This window comes from Dama dama, chromosome 17, assembly GCF_033118175.1.
Source record: "Dama dama isolate Ldn47 chromosome 17, ASM3311817v1, whole genome shotgun sequence".
In the NCBI taxonomy this organism is placed as follows: Eukaryota; Metazoa; Chordata; class Mammalia; order Artiodactyla; family Cervidae; genus Dama; species Dama dama.
In genome coordinates, this window is record NC_083697.1 from 63371481 (window position 1) to 63396172 (window position 24692).

The 24692-nt window shown below is 43.5% G+C and overlaps 1 protein-coding gene across 8 annotated transcripts in view; it reads left to right on the forward strand.

Annotated features, from left to right (window-relative positions):
• Positions 1 to 24692, forward strand: part of CHRNA9 (cholinergic receptor nicotinic alpha 9 subunit) — a 125335-nt gene that overhangs the window by 70357 nt on the left and 30286 nt on the right. For 3 of the 8 annotated variants that reach the window (XM_061164602.1, XM_061164603.1, XM_061164601.1), the window contains one exon: positions 16301 to 16395. The exons of 2 other annotated variants lie outside the window; for them this stretch is intronic. The gene's annotated coding sequence lies outside the window, so the exon portion shown is untranslated. Of the gene's footprint in view, positions 1 to 6286; positions 6376 to 16284; positions 16396 to 23453; positions 23484 to 24692 lie in introns of those variants that run through there. 3 more of the 8 variants (XM_061164605.1, XM_061164606.1, XM_061164607.1) reach the window with 3 other exon arrangements.

Consider the following 24692-nt stretch of genomic DNA (forward strand, 5'->3'; position numbering starts at 1 on the left):
CAGCCTGGCTTTGCTGAAATGCCTTAGACCGCAAGTGATCGTGTGAGACCCCAGTTTTAGTCTTCCTTCTGCCACTAACTTGCTACCTCAGGCACTCTTCTCAACTTGTTTGTTTTCTCAGCTGAACAATGGGAAACACTGAGTCCTGAGACACCTTACAGGCTGGAGGGATGCCCCGCTCCACCCACTGTCCTTGGGTCATGTCAGAAACATTTGAGCTTATGACTTTGCCAGAGAAGTCTCAAAGTCAGTGATTTTTCTCTAAGCCTGGATTAATAGCTAGGATCTTATATGAATATCATGATGAAATTAATTAACATTAATAATAAAGGCCAGTCAATATTGTTCCATCATGTTTTGCACACTCTGAGGGTTTTATGTACATTATTCCTTTTAATTCCCTATAATAACCCTATGAGAAGGTTGTTTTTATTATACTCAAATTACAGATAAGAAAACTGAGGCTAACATTTTAAGTTACTTCCCCAAAGTCACATAGTTGTAGTTGGTGGAAGAGAAATTGAAACTCATTCAGTCTGACTCTAGAATCTGCACTGTTAATCACTAAATATTCCTGCCTTATGGATTAATTACTGTTTCAGTCCAGGTGTTTGTAGGAGTTGTCCTGACCCCTAGGTCCCAGATTGAATTGAATCATCTCTCCATTCCACGCCCTGTGTGATGTCCAGGCCCTCCCTGAGATGTTGGGAATTCGGGTTGGCCTGCACTGTCATTCAGTCTGGCTTGGAGCTCCTGCTTCTGTGGAATTCTTCTGGTCCCTGGGCCATCCTGCATGTGTTCCTTCCTTGTCCGCATTCTGTCAGCCCAGCTACGGGACCCAGATAATTTCCCTAATTTCTTCCAAGGCTCTTACTCACACATTGTAACATATTTTGCAAAAGTCAAAAGATGGAGGGTTTATAGCACAGAAAAATGCAGATTTAAAGAAACTGAATAATAGCTAGCTCCATTTTTCGGAAGTCCCTAGTGATTTTGCCATTGTATCAGTTAAGATTTAGGCTAAGCTGCTGAAACGAGATCCTCCCCCCACAACCCCTGCTGACTCTCCCACCAAAAAACACTTCGCTTTCTCCCCCCGCCCCCAGTCTAGGCCGAGTGGCTGCTTTGCTTCCCACTGCGGTTGGAAGAAGGAACATCTAACCACAGTCCCTTCTGTCTTGTTGCTTTGCCATCCCCTGGGAGTGACTCTATCCTCTTCTGTATAGGCAAAGCCAGGTCAAACCACAGCTACAAACAGCCCGTGAGAGAGAGAAGAGGACGGAACGGAGGCCAAGGATTTCCTCCAGAGCAAGTAGATACTCACATCACTTCCATTCTCATTTCATTGGCTAGAATGTAGTCACGTGATCACGCTGGCTGCAATGGAACCTGGGAGATGTAGTCTCAGATGGGGTGGTCATGAACCCAGCTGCGATTCTGTTACTATGCCAGAAGGGAAGAATTGGGTGTTGAAGGTAACGGGAGGTCTCTGCTTCAACCAAGCCTCTTGCCCTTGGCTTAAACTTTCTCTTCTTTCTTTCTTTCCACTTTCCTTTAATTTCATCTGTCTGCCTCTGCCTCCCTGCTCTGCCCTCATTCTTGTTTTTTTTTTCTTATTTGTTTTTAAAGCACAACATTTTAGCCATCTCTTATTTCCACTCACCTGTTCTCCCACGACTGAGGGAGACTCCTTTTCCATCCCAAAGGACCTATAAAGCTATTGTCCTAAGCAAAGTTATTTTAAATGCAAATTGGGAGTTGGTGCCAGCTGTTAAGATTTTTTTCCCTACCCTGGTACATGGTAAAAATAAAACAAGGCACCATTTAAAGACATCCCCCTCCCCCACCCCCACCCCACGCCCTCCCCCAAAAACTGAGTTAAGATCCAAAAAAATCCATTGATCTGTCAGGTAAACATCCCAAATACTAAGTGACTGAATAAACCCTCAGGAAAAAGAGGCTCCTCACTGCTTAAAATGAAACAATTTCACACTGCAACAGAGCAGAAAATCTGGACTTCCCAGAAAAAGTTGCATGAGAAGCAGCTGTGACTTTTGTTACTTGAAAAGTAAAATGATCTTTGTGAGAGAATTTTATATTCTCCGTCCCCACCTTCCTAGAGACCATCTGCTCTTGGTTCTGCCAAACCACCCAAGCATTTCAAGTTTCTGCTAGGATGGGTATGTCATGTCTGATTACATTTCACTGGGCAAAGCAAGTCACATGGACAAGCCCCCGATCAGTGGATCAGGAATCTCTCACTCTGCCCACAGTGGGGACTACAAATTATAAGGCAAAGGGTGTGGACGGACAGTGTTATTTTTTGGGGGGTGGATATAATGCATAATAATCAATTTATCAGGTCATGAGAGGTAGGATTGGGAATGGAGACTGAATTCTGGACATGGAGACTCCTAACAGTAGACCATGTAATTGGGGCTTTATTGGAAGACTACAGAGAATCACTGAAGATTTTGAACAGGTTGCTGATGTTATCAGGAATGCCAGTTAAGGGCAGGACCTTTCCACCTTTTGAACTCACTTTCATGGGAGAAATTGTGATGACCTTGAATTAATGAGTTATTACAAATCAGCATTTTATTCCTGCCTCTATCTGGACAATGGGGTAACTGGACAATGGGATAAACCATTGTAATTGTCAGTGTTCTTATGAGAAACCAATAGTATATGTACCAATAATAGTAATAGTAGTATATATGTAATGGAAAATGGAAAGAGATTTTAAAGAACTGGCTCATGGAATTGTGGAGGCTCACAATTCCAATATCTGGAGCACAGGTTGGCAGGCCGGAGACCAAAGGAAGAGGGGCAGACTGCAAGGAGAACTCCCGCTTCCTCAGGGGATTCATTCTTTTTCTTTCTCGCTAAGGTCTTCAATTGATTGCATGAAGCCCACCACCTTATGAAGGGCAATCTGCTTTACTCAAGTGCATTGATTTAAATGTTAATCTACCCTAAAAATATCTTCATAGCAACATCCAGACTCATGTTTGACCAAATTTCTGGGTACCACTAGATAGCCAGGCCACCTTGACACATAAAATTCACCACACCAGCCGCAAATGTCTCAGCCTTTGCCTGTAAAATAGGCATCGATTCAGCTGGGCTATGGGGATTGCATGGGTAAATGGCAGCTGGAGAGAAGTTGGTAGGCCTGAAGGGCTATGGCATGGCTCTAGGGGCTGACATCCACCTTAGGCAGCCAGGCCTCCCTCTATAAAAGCTACTAATGGAGGGACTTCCCTGGTTGTCCAGTGATTGAGAATCTGCCTCACAATGCTGGGGACGAAGGTTTGATCCCTAGTCGGAAAACTAAAATCCCACATGCCGTGGAGCAGCTAAGCCCGCATCCTGCAACTACTGAGCCTGCGCACTCTGGAGCCTGTGTGCCACGACTAGAGAGTCCGTACACCACAGTGAAAGACCCCACATGTGCAATGAAGATCCCGCATGCCACAACCATGACCAGCAGAGCCAAATAAATGAATATTTAAAAAAAAAAATCCTGTTAGTGGAAAATTGTCTTCTGAGAATAGTATCAGTGAAGTACCCCAATGACCCACCCTCTTGGCACGGCCTCTGCCCTAGTTCAAGCCTTTATGATGTTTTCTCTAGATTAAGGCACTTCTTCCTTATGCTGCCCCTCCCTTTTCCCAAGCACAAATCTGAGCACACGCTCCTGAGAAAATCCCCCTCAGTGGCGCCCCACCACAGTCCCCCAAGGCTGAGTATGTTAGGCCATCCAAGCCCTGGCCACTGTGCGACCAATCTCCAGATCTACTCAAGCGCCTGCCTCCAGCACCACCACCCACCTCCCTTAGCCTCCCTGTGGAGTCTTAGGCCTGTGAGACATGCCCCATCAGCCCCTTCTGGGGAGAGGTATCCCCTACAGCCCCTGAGTGTATCTGTTTTATCTGCTGGGTTCCCACGTGCAATTTGCTTGTTTGAAGAAAGGATTCTGTGTGTGGTGGGGGAGGGTTTGGAGTGTTTGAGAACACCAAACTGCTCAGGGTGGACTGCGTCCTCCGTGTCATCTCACTCTTCCCCTTCTTCGTGCATGCTGCTCCCGCCCCTGGGAATGCCCATCTCGCTCTGCCTGGACGCACGCTTCCCTGGCTATGGACAAAATGTTTGTGTTCCCCCTGAAATCATGTGTTGAAGCCATACTCCTCAGTGTGATGGTTTTCATATTGAAGTGGGGCCTTTGGAAAGCAATTAGCCTGAAGATGGAGCCCTGTGATTGGACTAGTGCTCTCATGAGAAGGAACAGAAGAGAGCGTCCCCCACCCTGCACCGTGTGAAGATCCCGAGAAGGCAGCCTTGTGCAAGCCAGGAAGTGGGGCTTTCTCTAGACGTTGAATCTGCAGGCACCTTCATCTCGGACTTTGCAGTTTACAGAACTCTGAGACATACAGATCTGCTTTTGAAGTCGCCCAATATCTGGTATTTTGTTATAGTGTCCTGAGTTAACTAAGACATTCCTCAAGCCTTAGCTCAAGAAACTCCACTTCTAAGAAGCTGATCTAAATCCCAGGGTGGGCTAATGTGCTTTGCCTCTGTTCCCACTGAAGCCTGCATGTGTAGCTATTCTAGTATCAGAATAGCTAATACTTTCCCTATTAGGCAATACATTCTTGAAAACAGGTATTGTTTCTTTATTCCCTCAGTACCTTGTGTAGGTGGGGTTTAAAACACTGTGTGTAAAAAAAAAAAAGTGTGTATTAATCTTTATATAGATATCCTTTTTTTTTTTTTTGGTAGATGCTGAGAGCTGGAAGTTTTACATGCACAAGAGTTAAGATCAAGTTAGCTCCCAGAAAACACTTGGCAGTTGGCTGATGGTTTGCAGACAGCCTCTGCATCATTATTTCACACCCTGACATGCTGGGGCTGTCAAGGGATCAAGGTTCTGCTTGTCAGCTGGCTTCAGTTCTGCCTCAAAAAGAACTTCAAGGGTCAGTTAACCCTAAAGCTTCCCCATTTTTGATGGCATAAGGAGCTAAAGAATAGTCCTCAGGTTTATTCCAAGGAATGCCTACCTAGCTGCACTTCCCTCAGGAGAACTCACATAATGTGACTAATGTATCCAGTTCTTATTACAGTTAGATTTTAAAAAATTGATAAAAAATAATTACTGTGGGCCATAAAAATACTCGATAAATATCCAACAAAAATTAATTATTATGCATGATGAGAATAAGTGCTAAACTAACAGTTTCTAAGAAAGAACAAGTAAAGCTCATGGTAGCTAACCATGACCCACAGTGAAAGCTTTCTGAACTATATTGTAGTGTTTCAATTATTTATTGCAGTATACTGGGCTGAGGAGCTGGTTTTCACTTGGGGCCTCTCGTGAACTTGAAGTCGGGCTGTGACCAGGGTTGGAGGCATCTCAAAGGCGGGCTGCTGTCTAGGGCTCCAGCTGAAGCTGAGGATGGGAAGGTCTATTCTTGGCCTCGCCATTGCCACCTGGGCTTCCTCAAAACATGGCCCTGAGCTTGAAGAGTAAGCACCCCGAGAGAGAACCAAGCTAGAACACCTTTTAGAAACAAGCCTCAGAAATCACGCGGTGTCCTTAAGCACAGCCCATATTCAAGGGTAAGGTCATTAGATTCTAACTCTTTATGTGAGGAGTGCCAAAGAATACATAGACATGGGTTTTTTTTTTTTCACTTTAAAGAATTCTCTTTTTAACTTTCACAATGTTATGTTGGTTTCTGCCATACAACAATGCGAGTCAGCCATAATTATATACACATTCCCTCCCTCCCTCCCTTGCCTCCCTCCCCTCCCCGCATCCCATCCCTCCAGGTCATCACAGAGCACCAGACTGGACTTATATACTGGACTTCTCACCTGCCATCCATCCTACACTTCATCATGTATATATGTTGATGCTACTTTCTTCATTGTCCCCTCCTTCCCTGACTGTGTCCACAAGTCCATTCTCTATATCTGTATCTTCTAAAACCATCATATGTAGTAACTCTGCAAACGTTATGGCTTTCATCAGAGAACGATCATTCCTCTGTTGACTCTGACAGTGGGCTCATTCTCTGAACATCCTGGGGCACACACAGACTTTCAGCACACATCCACCTGTTCTCAGAGGCCCCCCACCCCCCGCACTAGGCGGATTACCTTGTAGGACAAACAGCTCTATGATGCCATCTATCTCCTGGTTTTTGTCACTGCCTTTAAAAACCCTTGATGTTTCTGAAAGTGCTTTCTGGGGTCCACCATGATTCTCTGCACACGGCTTCAAAGGGGAAAGGCTGTCTGCAGAGGCTGGATGAGTGTTCCTCTCTCTCTGGTGGACTTTCCCGGCCCAGAAAGCTGCATGGGGTGACTGAGGTAAAACGGAAGACTCTGCTTAAGTCAACAGCGGGTAGCAACTGTAAGGAGGGCAGCCATCAGGGAAGTAAATAGGAAGTGGGTCAACCCTTTGGGACCACGATTTCGCTGCTAATAATACTGAGCATTTATTGAGCTCTTCCTCTGTTCTGGGCACCATGCTTTGCATTACCTCATTTGACTACTCTTCTTACCAGCTTTAAGTGATAGGCACTATTTTAATCCTCACTTTACAGAAAAAAAAAAAAAAAATTTGTCAGAATGATTGAGTGACTTCCCCAAGTCTGAACAGCTACTGTCAGATGGAGCCTGAATTCAACTCAGTTATGTCTGACTCAAAAGGCAGTGTAGTGGTTATGAGTGTGACCATTCGGATCAGAGCCCCAATGCTCGGGCTTGAAACCTCATTTTGGGTGATCTTTGACCATTAACCTCTTTGTGTTTCAATTGTCTCATTGGCAGATAGGGGACGGAAAATATAAATATGTAAAAAATATAAATATATATATATATATATTCATCTCACCGAGGTTTTAGCATTAAAGGGGATGAGGTATATAAGGTGTTTAGCACTCAAAGATATTAATTATTCCTCCTCCTCCTCTATTACTTACCTCCACTTGGATGGTAACTTATTCAAAAGCATAATATGCTAAAGATCCAGAGGTCTAAGGAAGTACAGAATGAGGAATCAGCCTTCGACCCACTATCAGACCTCATTTCAGGTCTGAAATTTCAGTTGTGACTCTATGTTCCCATCTGCAAAGTGGGCAGAATACTGAGACTTTGTGATGATAAATGGAGGCCTCCTGAGTTTCTCCACTATGGCATTCCAAGCCATCCTCTATTTCCAGATCTAATTAAGTTTGCAAACCAGGTCTAAACCAAATGCAAATTATACATAATGGAAATTGATTCAGGGGCTCAGGATCAGAAAGGAGGGCTGGGGATAAGCCCTCTCCACCTCCTTTCTGGGTTTCAAGCACTTTCCAATCCCAAGTGGTCAGATTCTGGTCTCTTCTCTTTGAGTTAAAGTCTGAAGAGTAGGGGTATGATTTTCTAAAATGTGTTTAAACTGCAGGAAAGCTGTAATCTGTTGCAGTAGGATTTCTTCTGCTGTCTATTTGAGTAACTTGGAGGCCCCGGCTGGAAAGGCCCAATGCAGAGCCTGGTGGGTGGTGTGGGCCTCCCTCTGCATCAGTGTGGCTCAGCTCCCCATCAGCGTGGCCTCCCCAACCCAGAGAGGCTGGGAGATTCTTACACCAGCCCTGGGCTGCCGATGAGTGTGGTACAGCCCCCTCCTTGGCAGGCTGATTTGTGAATGTGCTGAACTCTGGAACACTAGGCGGCCTAACCACAGAGAGAGGTGTTTTGTTTCTCTACCGGATACACCTGCCCAGAGAGCAGCGTTGCCTCTTGCTTCAGGCTCCGGTCTGTTTTACTTTTGAAAGATCGCACCCTCCAGATAAACCATTGTGCGCTGAGAACCTTCCGAGGCCGAAAAGCAATGAAACTGGCTTTCTTTTCTTTGGGGGCCAAGGGACAATTGTACAAAATTGTTTCTCCATCTAAATGAGCATTCTCCACTTTCCTGTTAGTTGGTATTTTCCCAGGCACACCAAGAGGACTTTAGGGGTTTGGGATACATGGACGCAGCATAAAAGAGCATTGAGTCACAGGCTGAGAAATTTAGTCCCTTTTTATTTTATTTTTTTCAATCTTCATGATTTTGTCAGGAAAAAAACTTTCACTTGAAGATTGAATTTCTTTAACATCTAACACTTGTTAATCTCCCTTTAAAAACACATATACATCGGGTGGAGAGGGAGGTGGGAGCAGGGATTGGGATGGGGAAGACGTGTAAATCCATGGCTGATTCATATCAATGTATGACAAAACCCACTGAAATGTTGTGAAGTGATTGGCCTCCAACTAATAAAAAAAAATAAAAAATAAATAAAAATTAAAAATATAAAAATAAAAAATAAAAACACATATACAAAATGAGTACAGACCTCAGATTTAGAGTCTTTAATTAGATGTATTATAGTATCTACTATAATATTGTCTAGATAAAATTTGATAATATTTTTTCTGTGATTATTTTTAGTATCTTTAATTTTTTAGGGTTGTCTTTAATTTGTGGCAATGGATAGCAATTTACCATTTATTTTAGGGATATTATGTTTCTTTTAAAAAATAAGTGTATTCAAGTTTTAAAAATCATTTAAAGAAAAATGATAAGTAAATAATTGTACAGGTGCTATTCATAAATAGTGTAAGTCATGAGGATAGTTTGTGGTGGTGTTTCGATGTGCTGGAAATTGGGGAGTACACAAGTATCTGACATATGACCAATTGATTTGCAAAATCATGAGAATGGCAGTTCATCACTCACTTTAGGTTTTGTGAAGACAATGCATGAAATGCATGGTCCTGGAACATACTCAAGAAAGTTAGCCATTATTATTATTGTCAGGAAACTATGCTTGTGTAAGCAGTGCCTGGAACATAGTATACAGAAAAGTGTAACTGCTTCTATCATTGCTGTTTTTATCATTAGCATCGTGTGTTAGTTTGTGTCTGCTTCGAAGCAGGCATCCATATGGGATTAGGTGTGTAAGAGATTTATTGGGGGAAGGCCTGTGCAGGATGAAGGAGATAGGAGCATGAGGAAGTGGAGACAGAAGTTCTGTGAGAAGTATGTGGCATGGGCCGAAGGAGTCTCAGACTTCAGAGCAGTTGCAAGAAAGGTTTGGCCAGGTGGATGATGAGTTTTGGAGTCAAAGTTGACTCCTGGAGAAGTCTGCCTTCTGTGCTCAGTCAGTGGTTGGGAGCATCTCACAGGACTTATATGCAGAGTACATCATGTGAAATACCAGGCTGGATTAATCATAAGCTGGAATCAAGATTGCTGGGAGAACTATCAACAACCTCAGATATGCATATGATATCATCATAATGGCAAGAAGTAAAGAGGAACTAAAGAGTCTCTTGAAGAGGGTGAAAGAGAAGTGTGAAAAAGCTTGAGACACAACATTAAGAATACTAAGATCATTGCATCCAGTCCCATGACTTCATGGCAAATACAAGGGGGAAAAGTGGAAACAGTGACAGATTTTATTCTTTTGGGCTCCAAAAATCACTGCGGACAGTGACTGCAGCCATGAGATTAAGCCTTGTGCCTTGGAGGGAAAACTAGGACAAACCTAGACAGCATATTAAAAAGTAGAGATATCATTTTGCTGACAAAGGGCTGTATGGTCAAAGCTATGGCTTTTCCAGTAATTGTGTACGGATATGAGAATTGGACATAAAGAAGGCTGAGCACCAAAGAATTGGTGCTTTCAAGTTGTGGTGCTGGAGACTCCCTTGGACAGCAAGGAGATCAAACCAGTCAACCCTAAAGGAAATCAACCCTGAATATTCATTGGAAGGACTGCTGCTCAAGCTGAAGCTCTGATACTTTGGCCACCTTATGCAAAGAGCTGACTCATTGGAAAAGACTCTGATGCTGGGAAGGATTGAAGGTTAAAGGAGAAGGGGGTGGCAGAAGATGAGATGGTTAGATAGCACTGCCGACTCAATAGACATGAATTTGAGCAAACTCTGGGAGGTTAGTGGAAGACAGAGGAACTTGGTGTGCTACAGTCCATGGGGTCACAAAGAGTCAGACATGACTTAGTGACCGAACAACAATGACAACAATTCATGAAAGTATGATCTTCATGTGATCATAGCAGCATTTGGGTCAGTTATGTTCCCTGCCCCTCCCTCCCCCCCACCCCAGCAGGAGACCTGAGCAGCACTTTTTGTGACTGTCATGCAGATTGTCTTCATCTTATTCATAAAAAGGGGGCCTGAGCATTTTCTCTAATTCATTTATCTGGCTAACTAACACCTGGTCATTGCAACCAACAGAGAGATTAAAATTATTTTACACCTAAAATTAAAATGTGAAGTGAAGTGAAGTCATTCAGTCGTGTCTGACTCTTTGCAACCCCATGGACTGTAGCCTACCAGGCTCCTCCGTCCATGGCATTTTCCAGGCAAGAGTACTGGAGTAAGTTGCCATTTCCTTCTCCAGGGAATCTTGCTGACCCACGGATTGAACCTGGGTCTCCCTCATTGTAGGCAGACACTTTACCCTCTGAGCCACAAGGGAAGTCCAAAAATGGAAATATAATATTTGACTAATGATTTTCTTGTCTCAACGCTCGGCTAACAAACCAAACACGTTATTTACTTTAAAGCATTTATCATGATCACAACTCTTTATTAACCTTTCATCTTACAGCTCTAATTTTGGATTTCAAAAGTTTTGAATTTCAGGCAGAGAGTGAAGCACAGTTGACACTTTCATGCAAATTGCATCTAATAAAGGGTCTCAAATGTCAGTCCACATGTATTTGGCTCATACAGTGTTTAAAAAATTTTTTTGAGTCCACATTTTAAAAGCAGGAGATAACATTTTTTTAAATGTCGATATCAGTTTTCTCTTGAAAACCACAGATCTGGGACACTGAGCCGGCATGTGTGCATGACAGTGTTATCTAGAGAGAGAGCAGCTGCCGCTAAAGTGGGGCTCTCTTGTTTGCTATTAAAAAGCAGAGACATTACTTTGCCAACAAATGTCTCTCTAGTCAAGGCTATGGTTTTTCCAGTGGTCATGGATGGATGTGAGAGTTGGACTATAAAGAAAGCTTAGCACCGAAGAATTGATGCTTTTGAACTGTGGTGTTGGAGAAGACTCTTGAGAGTCCCTTGGACTGCAAGGAGATCCAACCAGTCCATCCTAAAGGAGATCAGTCCTGAATATTCGTTGGAAGGACTGATGCTGAAGCTGAAGCTCCAATACCTTGGCCACCTGCTGTGAAGAACTGACTCATTGGAAAAGACCCTGATGCTGGGAAACATTGAAGGCAGGAGGAGAAGGGGATGACAGAGGATGAGATGGTTGGATGGCATCACTGACTCAATGGACATGAGTTTGAGTAAACTCTGGGAGTTGGTGATGGACAGGGAGGCCTGGCGTGCTGCAGTCCATGGGGTCACAAAGAGTTGGACACGACTGAGTGACTGAACTGAACTTGTTTGCTTCAAGACCTACGACTCACATAAAATATGCATATGCCCTTATACCCAGCAGGCTTCACTGATTTATAGTCATATCTGATCCTTTTGTGCAGAGAGTGCTAACTTTGCCTCAGTATTACAGTCTCCCCTTCTTCTATAGTGAAGTTATAGCTGCAGGCATGACTGCCCATCTAGGACTACACTTCCCTGCATCCCTTGCGGCTCGGTGTGGTCATGTGACTGAGTTCTGGCCAGTAGTATGAAAATGGAATTGACATTTGAAACTTCCAGACTGCTTTTTAAAGAAAAGTCTCTTCTTTTTCTCACCAGCTGCAAAGTGAATGGGATGGTGGGAGCTGGAGCAACCATCTGATATCACAAGATGGAAGCTATGTGTATTGAGAATTAACAGCAAATAGGAAGAAACTGGGTCTCCAACATCAAGGAGGCACATACCAGCTCCAGAAAACTTATGCTCAGACTGTTATATCAGAAAAATTAACTTCCATTTTGTATCCCTTTTTCAAAGCAGCCTCAGCTGTATCTTAATTAACACAACTGAGTTTGCTGTTGAGTCTGTGGCATGTGGCTTAATTGGAACTGAGGTCTAAAAGAAAATAAAATGTATGATTTGGCAGATTGTTTTTCCTTATAAATGAGACCTATGTGGCCAGCATCAGGTGGCACTGAAGGCTGAGATGAGGCAAAGTATTGCTTTATGGTTAAATCAGTATTGGAAAGCCCTGGCCACGTCTCACAGGCTCTGTTTGCAGGTGGTGCCACTTTCTGGCTGTGAATGATTTGTCCACATGGCTCCTCAGGGGCTTTTGTATCCACAGCTACGCATCTCAGGTCCACAGGCTACATTCTCATCTCTTCTTCTTCTCTACCTTGTCTTTGAAGGCCACACTTGAGCAAGCAGCCCGCCCACCTTTTTTCGGCACAGCTCTTGAGTGGAAGAGAGTAGAAATTTCTTGGTTGGTACGATTCTGGCTCTCAGGGGCCCAAGAGAGGCTTTCTAGTGCTAAACACAAAACCACTGAGGATTCTCACCGTTTCTACTTGAGCAGACCCTGCTGTATTATGTGAGGGTAAAGGACTAGTTATAAAAATGATCTATGACACACACACACACAAAAGAACTTACTGACTTCCCAGAGGCAGAAGCCAAAAATGGCATGTGTTCTTTAGAATAATGAATGAAAGTATTGAGTGGACTTTGGATAATAATAATGCTGAACAACTTAATTTGTTGTTAATCAATCAGTTGTGTCTGACTCTTTGTGACCCCCAAGGACTGTAGCCCACCAGGCTCCTCTATCCATGGAATTCTCCAGGCAAGAATACTGGAGTGGGTAATCATTCCCTTCTCCTGGGGATCTTCGTGACCCAGGGATTGAACCTGGGTGTCCTGCATTGCAAGCAGATCATTAACTGTCTGAGCTACTTAGATTGCCCATGAGTCTCCAGACTGGGACTAGTTTGGGCAACAAAGAGGGGAAGAAAAAACTTATTAATGAGCACCAATGTGCTACGAATGTTACATACATTTTCTCATTTATTTCTCAAAAATCCTATGGGGTGGATTTTGTTTCTTCAAAGCAGAGATGCTAAGAAAAGGTAACTGGTCAAAGATCATATAGTTGGGACATAAAACAATCAGAATTTTGACATTTTTTGACCTATGTTCATTCCATATCACGTAGCCTCATGGATGCTCTGAGTCTGGCCTGATCAGGAGGAAGAGGCAAGCGTGATCACAGACAAAACTGATGGGGATGGAAGTATCTGGGTGAGGAGGGTAGCCTGGAATGGAGGCAGGCAAACAAGAAAAGAAAGCGGGAGAGAGACCAGTTGGAGAGACTGTATACCTGCATCAGACCCTCCTAAAGTCCCCACAGTACAGAAGACCAAGATGAGTGCAACTGTCTGCTCCCCGAAGGAGAAGGGGTTCTGAAGAGGAAGCGGGCAGAGACACATGGCAATGGATTACCTGGAAGCAAGAGGAGAACAACCTGAAAAAGAACATTTTCTATGCTCCTTATATTGAAGGATCTTGCTGAATAAATGGTTGGTACGTAGAGAAGGAATTACAACGTAATAGTTAGCCAGCCAATTTCTGCTTATTTAATTAAGTATGCTTTTCCCATTCCTGGCAAATTCTTTTGATTGACATACGTATCCCCCTTCTTTTATATAGATGCTTCTATGTCCATTCACACTGTTCCTCAAGACCAACAGGGAAAATAATTCCCAAAGCAATGTTCTGGGACAAGTAAAGCTATCAAACATCAAACAAAATTGCATCATTTTTTTCCCCCTTCTTTAATCATCTCTTACCTTCTGCCTCTTCAGGGAAACAGTTCATCTTTATTTCCATTTTGTGATAAAGCATTTTCTAACCAAATCAGCAAAACTCCATTCAAAGTCGACAACCAGTTTTTTAGACATAAAACACACACCAGTTCTGTCTGGCACAAAGTAACTCTAGCAGATCTAATATACTTCTTTATCTCTCAGCTACTGATGGGTATCTGATAGTTCCAAACTCCATTAACATTAAGTCAATTAGTTAGATGGATAAAATCCTCAGAAGTGGAGACACAGCCTGTAAGATGTAGCTATTTACATTTCAGAGATGGTGGGGAGACAAGCTGGGGTCCCCGATGTCTATATTCAGGCTCTAAGGAGAATGATGTCCTCCAACCTGGGTCACCCAAGCTCTTTCTACAGAATGAGTCTCAGGTGACTGAATACCATTCTCCAGACAGGAGCAGGGAAGGATATAAAACTGAAACATTAAGATGAAAAATGCATTTAACACACCTAACCTGACAAACCAGCTTCCCCCATGACTCAGCAGAGAAAGAATCCGGCAGCAATACAGGGAGACACGGGAGACACAGGTTCGATCCCTGGATCAGGGAGATCCCCTGGAGGGGGAAATCTGACAACCCGCTCCAGTATTCTTGCCTGAAAAATCTCATGACAGAGGAGCCTGGCGAGCTACCATCCAGAGGGTTGCAAAAGAGTTAGACCTGACTGAGCACACACATGCACATGCAAATTACCAAACATCTTATCTTAGCCTAGCCTACCCTAAACGTGTTTGGAACACTTACATAAGCCTGCAGTTGGGGAAAAACTCATGTCACACAAAGCCTATTTTATAATAAAGTATTGACTATCTCATGTAATTGACTGAATACTGTACTGAAGGTGAAAAATGGAATGGTTGCCTGGTTACAGAATGGTTGTTAAGTGCGTCAGTTGTTTACCCTAGAAATTGAGGGGCTGGTAGGAGCTGAGGCTCACTGCCCAAGCCCAGCATCATGAGGGAGGATTGAACCACATATTCAGTTCAGTTCAGTGGCTCAGTCCTGTCTGATTCCTTGCGACCCCATGGACTGCAGCACGCCAGGCTTCCCTGTCCATCACCAACTCCCGGAGCCTATTCAAACTCATGACCATCACGTTGGTGATGCCGCATATTGCTAGCCTGGAAAATATAAAAATTTAAAATTACAGTTTCTATTGGATGTATATCACTTTGCAACATTATTAAGTTGCAAAATCATAACTTGAACCATTGTAAGTCCAGGACTGTCTGTAGTTAGGAACTGGAAAGTACACTGCCTCACCAAGCTCTTTGACTTCAGTCTCTCGCCTGCCTTCAACTGATAAAAGCAGAAATGCAGCTTTCAGTGCCACGGACAATAGTTCTCCATCACTGTGACCCTGGCCTAGTGCGGAGGAAATGAAACTAACTTGGGCAAAGACGTGTCCTGTCTGTCCTGTCCATTCTTCCTGTGGGGGCCCTGGTGTAAAAGCAAAGGGTTTTGCATGTTGAGCTAGAATATTAGGAAAGAGGAAACAGTGTCTAAAGCGGGACTTTGGGGTCAGGGATAGTTCAAAATATAACAATTTCCTATTGCTTTTTCACCTTACCTTTTCTTTCATTTTTCAAGTGAAGTTTCAAGTAGAAAAGGCAATTTTTGCCAAGTGCCACAATTTATGCTGATTGGGTTCTGAACATTAAGGCCCTCTTTACTCTGGCAGTAATTTAAAATAATAATAATGGAAGAGCCCTGAGTTATAGGTGCCTCGTTCAATGCTATGATTACCCTCTGAGATAGGGATTGTTCTCTGCTCCTGTGGGGAAATCGCAGCTCAGAGAGCGTATGTGCAGTTGGGGAAGTCACTCAGCTGGTAAGTGGTGGAGTCTGGGGTTTTCTCTTTCTACCACACTGATCACCGTGACTCTCACGTAGTAGTAGCCGCTTCAGATACACGTGAAGGGTTCTATTCCCGGCAGCCCCCTGGGCTCCATGTGATAAGGAGCTGTTACTCTGCTTCCCACAGGTGTGTGGTGAGGCTCCCCAGAAACTTCAGTTCTTCCTGTCCCCATGCATCCAGAACAGAGGGCAGTTGGATTTCATAATGATCACTTTAGAAGTGATAAAAATTCCCAAAGAGAATTTTATTACTGACATGGAGTTGGCAGCCTTTTTTCATAAGCAATGCATTGGTGGCATGTTCTGCTTTGGTGAGGAGGAGACGTTCTTAGAAACAGAAGACAAAGATGACAAGGGAGGAAGTGGGGAGAGCCAGAGGGAGAGTGTTCATGGAGGATCACGAGTATTGGCTCTTCTTCCTCCTCCTGTTTAGCGTTAGGGGTCTCTGCCTTCCTTCACCTGCGACAGAGGAAGCACCACTGACTTTTAAGTCAAATAGACTGTAGCTCTGTGAAAAAATAGACAACGGGCCTCAAATGGAGTCACTTGTGCCAAGCCCATGTCACCAAATCAAAACTTAAAACTAACCTGATTGCAGTTTTTATATCTGCCAGGAATGTCATCTTAATTCCTGTTTGAAATTTTCTGGTGAGCACCAATGAAGGAATCTACCACATAGATCCTTTCTCATCCTCCAGAGGAAGATAAGGTAATTGCTCTTTTCTTATCCCTTCCCTGTCTTGCCTGCAAAAGTCTTCCATTTGGTACAGCTCCTTGGAGATCCTTTTTATACGCTAGATGTGGTGCTGTCTGATTCATGAATTGCTGGGTAAAGACATTTTGAAATTCAAATTTACTCAGTTGAAGTTTGTTTCTTAACCATTCAAACCTCAGCTCTGGTGAAAACTCTTGTGAAAGCTATTTAACCTCAGTTTTCTCATCTATAAAATGGACTAATATTAATATCTTCTTTGTTGGGTCATTGGGGGAACTGAATGAAATAATGCAATGTTTCTCCAAGGAAAATATTTATATGGTTTTCTGATGATACATTTTTTAATGTAATAATTAAGCCACATATAGATAACTAGCATGCTAAACCTGTCATTTCATAGGTCATATTACTTAGGGCAAGGCTAAATTAAAAAAACAAAAAAAAAATCCAATTTGAAGTATTTCTATTAAAAATAAAACAATCCAATTTATTTATTTTTATTGTTTTGTTTTAACAATTCAACTTAAAGTCTCTTTTGATACAATGTTGCATGTGTGATACCGACATCACAAAAAGTATATAGGGAGGGAACTCTGAACCAGTATGAAAGCTGCTGGTCCAGCCTTCTCCCTTTAGGAAGCGGCTCCTTTCCCACTAGTCTTGGTTAAGGAAGGCATCTTTGGACAAAGAAAAGCTGGAAGACTTAGGCTGGACAAGGAGGCTGAGTTACACTGGGGTCCTGGAGTTAGCTGCCCCATGGAGGCCCTGGAATGTCGCCTCCTGCTGCTACCCTCCCTGGTAAGGACTGGCCCCAGGGTCCTGAATACAAGTCAAAGTTGACACCCAGCACCCCTGCATCTCCCTTTCTGCCCCCTTTCTCACCTCTCCTCTCCATGCCTCCGAAACTTCCCCACCCCCATCAGCCCCAGCCGGCCCAGGCCTACCCTTCCCGAAGGCTCACTTCCTCCTCCAGCCTACTCACAACAACTGCCCTTCCCGAGATTCCTTATAAATCATTGGAGGGCATTCTGATTTTCAGGGGCACACCATCAATGGTGGCTTACCTTTCCCAGGGGACATTTGTTTTAAAAGAGGGGAACTGGTTTAGACCAAATAAGTCAAATTGGCAGGAAGTACAGTGGCTATATCACTATGATGGGGATCTTTCTTTGGCTGTCACCTTTCTTTATGAAACATACCTTCTCTTTAAGTAGGCATCTAGATCCAAGAAGTAAAATCTTTTTATTTCTTTCCAGGAAATTCTGCAACAAACTTTCAAAATAGTTTTAACTGCTGGTGTTAGAATTACAATATTTTGCTTGAGATTAAAAACCCAAAATAGCAATGGCTTAAAAAAGATTTTTGATGGCATCGTTGACTCTATGGACATGAGTTTGAGCAAGCTCCGGGAGACAGTGAAGGACAGGGAAGCCTGGCATGCTGCAGTCCATGGGGTCCCAGGACTGAGATAGGTTCCTTCTATCTTGTTTCTTCAATGTTTAGCTTCCACCTTGTGGCTCACGATGGCTGCTCCAGCTCCAGACCTTGGGTCAGCATTCCAGTTTCTGGTCAGGAAGTCAGGTCCCAAGAAGGGGTACCCTCTAGTCCTTTAAAGCACTCTCTACCTTCCTATACGTCTTCTGGCCAGGACTTGGAAGTGAATTCATTGTAAAGCATACTAGGAAATGTGACATTTTTTTCCCCCTGAGCAGCCTATGCCCTGCTAACTTTTGATATTTTATTACTGAAGAATGGGAGAATGGGTTTTGGAGGCAATTACTTCTCTTCCACAAGCCTATTCCTGGGATTGTGAGAAATGTTCAGGCACAAATAGGACTCCAGGACGAAAATCAGGCTCTCATACTTTTTTCTGCCATTGTGAAAATGCTACTAGTGCTGGGGACAATGCTTTAGATCACAGCCAGGATGCTCAGGGTCTAGTTCCAGCTTTGCTGCTAGCCAGTGCCACTGCCTTGAGAGAGAAGTGTAACATTCCAGGACCGCAGTGTTTCTAAAATAAGGTTACATAATTTGATCTCCAGGGTCCCTGCCTGCTCTAACATTATGACTTTATGTAACTGTCTTGGCATCTGTAAGATGGAGCAGTTAAATAGAAAATAAACATGCTTTTTCCTTTTCTCTGTGGCCATTAAATGCCGCAGGTAATTAAGCATAGATTGCCAGTCCCTGGCCCCCAGGTATCCTTTTAGCCTTGCCAGCCTTCCACAGGACTCCTTCCTGCAGGAACTGGCTAGAGATGGGGCTGGTGGCCAGGAGGCCCACTTTATTTTCCCGTTGAGATTTGGAAACAAGAGGGCTAAAGTGACCGAGAAGGAACCTCATGGTTGTAGTTTCTGTTTATATCCGGTAGTAGCGGCTGTGATCGCCCATCTCAAACCGCTGGGACAGGAAGTATTTGCAGCCGATTGATAAAGAGGGTACATGCTGTGAGCATGCTAATCTCGAGGAAATGGGGATCCCAAGGCACCTGGATTAGCCACAGACCAGAAAGGGGCCCTTTTAGGGCTCCTTTCAGTTGCTGAGGCACACTGTGTTTGAAAAAACACCTCCTCCCCCGCCTAGAGGGAGAAAAACATGAGCTGTCATTGCTCAACTTCCTTACAAATAACCAACCAACACTGGCATCTGTGCCTTAATATGTGGCTAATCTGCAAACAAAAACATTACCGTGACTGCTTCTGGGGGACAGAAATTGGACCGGTTCATGCGGTAGTCATCAGGGTTTTGAGATAGCTACTTTTCTAGCTCTGTGAGACACAGCGGATGAGCCAAGGATGGTAACAGCAAGAGAACAAGGCTGGACATCCAACCAGAAGACGCATCTCCGGTCTGCAGGCCTGCCAGGCCCTCAGTCCCAGCAAGTCTTGCTCCTGACTGGAGAGACATTCCTCAGAGACCGGCGGATCTCACGAGGAGGATGGGCATTCCCCTGGGTGGTATCTGGAATAATATTTCCCTTTTGACTACAATAACCCCTCAGAGTCAGGAAGGCAACTTTGCATTTTTGGTTGGAAGGACTCTAAGTGGGGCCAGAAACACTCTTCTTCCATTTGGATCTACATAGCTCGGTGGTGGTGGTGGTGGGGGGTGGGGAGGGTCTCTTATTGCAATGACAGCCCTTTAAGCCAACCATTGAAATAAGCTGAACCCAGAAAAATTGTAATAGAAGATGTTAAACTATTATTTTTAAATATAATGATATATATATAAATATATATATATAAATAAAAATATAAATATTTTTAAATATAATCAGACTGCTCTTATTGAAAGAGTAAAAAGGATCACTTTGCCAACAAAGGTCTGTACAGTCAAAGCTATGGTTTTTCCAGTAGTCTTGTACAGATGTGAGAGTTGGACCATAAAGAAGGCTGGGAGCCAAAGAATTGATGCTTTCTCATTGTGGTACTGGAGAAGACTCTTGAGAGTCCCTTGGACAGCAAGGAGATCCAACCAGTCCATCCTAAAGGAGATCAGTCCTGAATATTCATTGGAAGGACTGTTGCTGAAGCTGAAGCTGAAGCTCTGACACTTTGACCACCTGATTCAAAGAATTGATTCATTGGAAAAAGACCCTAATGCTGGGAAGGATTGAAGGCAAAAGGAGAAGGGCATGACAGAGGAAGAAATGATTAGATAGCATCACCAACTCAATTGGCATGAAGTTGAACAAACTCTGGGAGATAGTGGAGGACAGAGGAGCCTGGGGTTGCAAAGAGTTGGACATGACTTAATAACTGAAAAACAATATATAATTTTATCATTATAGAAATAAATAAGTTTAACTTACCCCCATTAGAAGTCCATGTTACTGTATGTTCTATCATGTAAATAATAATGTATTAATAAAGTATGCATGTATATAGCTATAAATAAATAAGCATTCATAAATGACAGGGGTATATGTTCAAAATTTTAATCAACAGGGGTATAAATCAGAAAAGTTTGGAGATGAGGCTGCATAAAACTTAGAAGCTTCTGCACAGTGAAGGAAATCATTAACAAAATTAAAATTATAGAATAGGAAAAGATATTTGCAAACCACATATCTGATAATGGGTTAACATCCAAAATATACAAAAAACTCATACAACTCAACAGCAAAGAAACAAATTATCCAATTTAAAAATGGACAAAAGACCTGAATAGACATTTTTCTAAAGAAGACTTACAAATGGCCAGCAGCTACATGAAAATGTGCTCAGCATCACTTATCCTCAGGGAAATGCAAATCAAAGCCCAGAGTGCAATATCACTACACACCTGTCAGAATGTTATTTCAAAAAGACAATAGATAAATACTGGAGTGGAAATGGAGAAAAGGGAACCCTTTTGCCCTGTTGGTAGGAATATAAACTGGTGCAGTCACAATGGAAAACAGCATGGAGGTTCCTCAAGAAATTCAAAATAAAACTACGTATGATTCAGCAATCCTACTTCTGGGTATATATCCAAAGGAAATGACATCGTAACCTCAAAGAGATAGCTGAACGCCCATGTTCATTGCAGTATTATTAGCAATAGCCAAATTACGGAGACAACCTAAGTGTCCATTGATGGATGAGTGGATAAAGAAAATGTGACATATACGTATACATATCATGGGTGTGTGCGCAGTCATATCTGACCCTTTGCAACCCCATGGACTGCAGCCCCCAGGTTCTTCTGTCCATGGAACTTTCCAGGCAAGAATACTGGAGTGGACTGCCATTTCCTCCTTCAGGGCATCTTCCTGACCCGGGGATTGAACCCGCATCACCTGTGTCTCCTGCATTGGCAGGCAGGTGGATTCTTTACCACTGAGCCCCCTGGGAAGTCGTGTGTGTGTGTGTGTGTGTGTGTGTGTGTGTGTGTGTGTATTATTATATTATTCAACCCTTGAAAAGAAGGAAATCTTGCTATTTCAGATTCATGTGGATGAATCTAGATTGTATTATGCTAAGTGAAATAAGCCAGACAAAGACACATCGCACATGGTATCACTTATATAGGGAATCAAATAAATAAAGTTGGGTTCAGAAACAGAGGATAGAATCGCGTGGGCGTAGGGGAGATAGGGAAGGGGTTAGTAAATGCATCAACTTCAGGTTTAAAACACAAAGAAAACAGAAGAGGAAAAGCCTGGAGACGTCCACAGACCATAAGACTAATCCCAGGGGTAAAGCTGGTGCTTTCTGTCACCAATTGTTCCTTCTCCCAGTGAAAGTGTGGTGTGAGGGGAGCGGTGTAGATTCAGACCCCCTGCTGGGAGCCCAGCTCACTCAAGATGCAGCGAGCGCATTAAGAAGTTCTGTCCATGCAAATAAGTGATGGTATGTCACCAAATGGAATCTTAGGCAACTTCTACAAAGAACAGATCAACTTAGGTTCATGTAGAAAGATGTCTAAGCTACAGTAAGTAAAACAAGTCATAGAACAATGTCTAATGTCAAATAAACTAATATATACATATACTTCTATATTCACAGAAAATTTCTGGTAGCAGTGGTTACTCTAGGAAGTGGTACTAGATAGACAAGAGAGGGAAATTTACTTTTTTAAGGTTCTGTTTAAATATTACATAAATGGGGAATTGCCTGGCAGTCAGGTGGCTGGGACTTGGTGCTTTCATGGCTGAGGGCCTGTGTTCAGTCTCTGGTCCAGGGGGCTGGGACCCCACAAGCCACACAACATGGCCCCCCCAAAAATCATAAATCAATATTTTGAAAAAAGATTTTTAAATGATCAGGACTTTTGAAATCCTTTTTATGATTTTTATCCTGAGGAAATACATAGTAAATGTTTGTACCAACATGATCACAACAGCATTTATTATTATGCTGTAAGACTGGAAATAACCTAAATGTCTAACATGAAGAGAATGGTTAAGTAAATAATGGAAAATAGACTAAGACTCTTGAGAGTCCCTTGGACTGCAAGGAGATCCAACCAGTCCATCCTAAAGGAAATCAGTCCTGAATATTCATTGGAAGGACTGATGCTGAAGCTGAAACTCCAACACTTTGGCCACCTGATGCAAAGAACTGACTCAATGGAAAAGACCCTGATGCTGGGAAAGATTGAAGGCAGGAGGAGAAGGGGACAACAGAGAATGAGATGGTTGGATGGCATCACCAACTCAATGGACATGGGTTTGAGTAAATTCCAGGAGTTGGTGATGGATAGGGAGGCCTGGCGTGCTGCAGTCCATGGGGTCACAAAGAGTCGGACACGACTGAGCAACTGAACTGAATTGATAATGCAGTCATCTACAAAATCAATTTTCTGAAAATTTTAGCCAGATGGGGAAATGCTGACACTCTACAGATGAAAAAAGCAAGCTCCATGTAAATTCAATATTAATATCAATGAGGTAAAAAATACATAGGGAGAAAAATAGCCTAGAAAAAAACATTCCCATATGACAGTAGTGATTGCCTCTAATAGTAAGATTATGGGGGATTTTTTTCTTTCTGGACTTTTGTATTTTCACATTCTTTTCAATTTTTTATGCAATGAGTAGGCATTATTTTGCAATGTGAGAGAAAAGGAAAGTAAAATACTGAGAAAACTATTACATGCATTCCTGGCATGAGTCAGGAGCTGAATTTTTATGTTTAAATTAGTTTCAGAAACACAGGAGTGGTTTCTAGGCAACCTGCTTGGGAAATCATGTTCCTTTCCATTGTTGCTGGAGTGTGGTGAGTGTCTCAAAGAAAATGTACCTCAAAGAAGAACCCTTGTGAAAGCAGATTCCTGTGAGGAAGAAACAAGCTTTGTCATGGAGGCTTGAGTTTCTGTGACCCCAGAGACACACAGGGACCCTGTGGTTTTTTTTTTTTTTTTTCCTGGCCGATGAGTGCTTGATTTTAATGAGGATTGCCATAGGTAGGTAGAGCAGGACAGCTATTCAAGTCTCTGCAAATGGTACGGGAAGTTGGCGTCGGGGAGGGGAACAGGGGCCAAAACCAATAACCCAGGAAGATGGCTTTCCTGAGAATCCAGGGCTGTGGATTCAGCTAGTGGTGAGTCTGTGAAGGCAGATTGCCGCTCAAGATGTGACAAGATTGCCTCATCATCACGTGAGCCATTTACTATCATTATAGACAACCCTGCTGAGCCAAAGGGCCTTTAGTCAGGAAGAAACACTGAAAAATGGAACCGGAGCCTAGAAGCCCTTGGCCCAGCCTGATGGGCTGTGGAGGATGGGCTGAGTCAAAAATGATTCTGAGCCTCGAGGGAGCCATGTTCTTTACAAAGGGTACAAGGCACAGACGGTGTTGTTCTCAACCCACAATGTAGGCTTGTGGACCTCAACTGCATTTTTCCAGCAAGAAAACAAAAAGCGTTCTGCCTGGTAAATGGGGTCAGAGCTCGGTTTCTTGCTCCTCCACCCCCTGGTGGTAGTCTTTTGTAATTACAAAAATTAAGTAAGGAAGTAAACCCCAGGCGGGGGCTTCCTAGGTGGCTCAACGATATAGCATCTCCCTGACCATGCAGGAGACACAGGTTCCAGCCCTGGGTGGGAAAGATCCCCTGGAAAAGGACATGGCAGCCCACTCTAATATTCTTGCCTGGGGAATCCTAGGGTTTCCCTAGAGGAGCCTGGAGGACTACAGTCCATGGGGTCTCAAGGAATCAGACACGACTGAGGACAGAGCAAGCGTTTGGAGTAATGGTAGCTGTTGACTAAGGGTTATCGCCTCTGACCTTGGCTCCCTCTAGACCTCATCAGAGCTCACGGGGGAAGCTTCGGATCAGATCTGTCCTCAGGAGGTACAGATCCAATTCCTAACAGAAGGTGGAACCGGAGGGCAGGAATCCTCCACAGAGTAAAGAGCCTCTTCTGTCTCCAGACTTCTGACCTCATGTCCTGAATTCCCTCTAGTCACGAGCCACTGGACCTGGCCGCCTGTCCTTTAAAGTGGCAGATGCCTCGCGGGGAAAGGAAAAGGGGGGACTGATATTTTTCTACCCCTCCTCGTGTGGGCTTCCCGGACGGTGCTAGAGGTGAAGAGTCCACCCGCAGTGCAGGAGACAGGAGAGATGCTCAGTGATAAAGCATCTGCCTGCCAATGCAGGAGCCGCTGGAGATGTGGGTTTGATCCCTGGGTCTGGAAGATCCCGTGGAGGAGGGCATGGCTACCTGCCGCAGCGCTCTTGACAGGAGAATCCCACGGACAGAGGAGTCTGACAGACTTCTGTCCATGCAGTCGCAAAGAATCGGACATGACTGAGCATGTGAGCACACACCTCATGTGATAGACTTTAAGGGCAAGACCCTTCTCTTT